Raw genomic sequence first — 941 nt, 5'->3', positions numbered from 1 at the left:
TATATATATATATATATATATATATGAGAGTATTTTCATCGAAGTCTCTTCCTATAAACCCTCACTTCAAACAAACAAAAAAGCGAAAAATAATGTCTTATAATAATAATTTAATTATTATAATGAATAATCACTTAAAGAGGGTTATGATTTCTAAAGTTGTTGGTGTTTTCACAATTGTTAAATATATTATTATTATTATTATTATTATCATCATCATCATAAATATTATTATTATTGTTGTTGTTGTTATTTCGTTGCTGTTATATCTTTCCATATAAATTATCTTTCTGTTCTTGATGAAGATGGTAATGCTATCCTGTTGTTATAGTTGTTCTTGTTACTTATGGCACCAGCCAACAACAGATCGACACACTAAAGGAGGCGCCACTCCTCGGCTGTGAAATCTGTCTCATGAAGAACATACGACGTTATGTAAATCCTACAGACGTCGATAGCTACCTCAGTATTGAGCAACGGAGTACGCATGGTTGTAATACGACTTTGACCGATATCAAACTGGGGCCAAAAGAACAACGACAACTAATAATCACCACTAATTGTCATATCTGATGTTATTAACCAAGGTTTTTAGTCATAGATATATACTAGTGTATTTTGCTCTGACTCTACTTTGTACTCGGCTCTCTATACAGTACTCTCTACTATCTTTTTCCCACGACAATAGCATTTGGATCTCAGTAGCTTTCACACGCATTTATACACACACTCACACAAGTACGCGTATAGGCCTGCGTGTATAATATATACGCATGCATATATATAGCTGTACATGAGTGCGTATATATATATATATATATATATATATATATATATATATATATATACATGAATACATACATATATATATATATACATGTATACATATTTACATACATGCACACTTACCTATTTTCAGACTCTATATGTATATATATATA

The sequence above is a fragment of the Octopus bimaculoides genome, chromosome 13, assembly GCF_001194135.2.
Source record: "Octopus bimaculoides isolate UCB-OBI-ISO-001 chromosome 13, ASM119413v2, whole genome shotgun sequence".
Classification (NCBI taxonomy): Eukaryota; Metazoa; Mollusca; class Cephalopoda; order Octopoda; family Octopodidae; genus Octopus; species Octopus bimaculoides.
The sequence above is the reverse complement of the archived record's forward strand: the minus strand, read 5'-3'. Positions refer to the sequence as shown.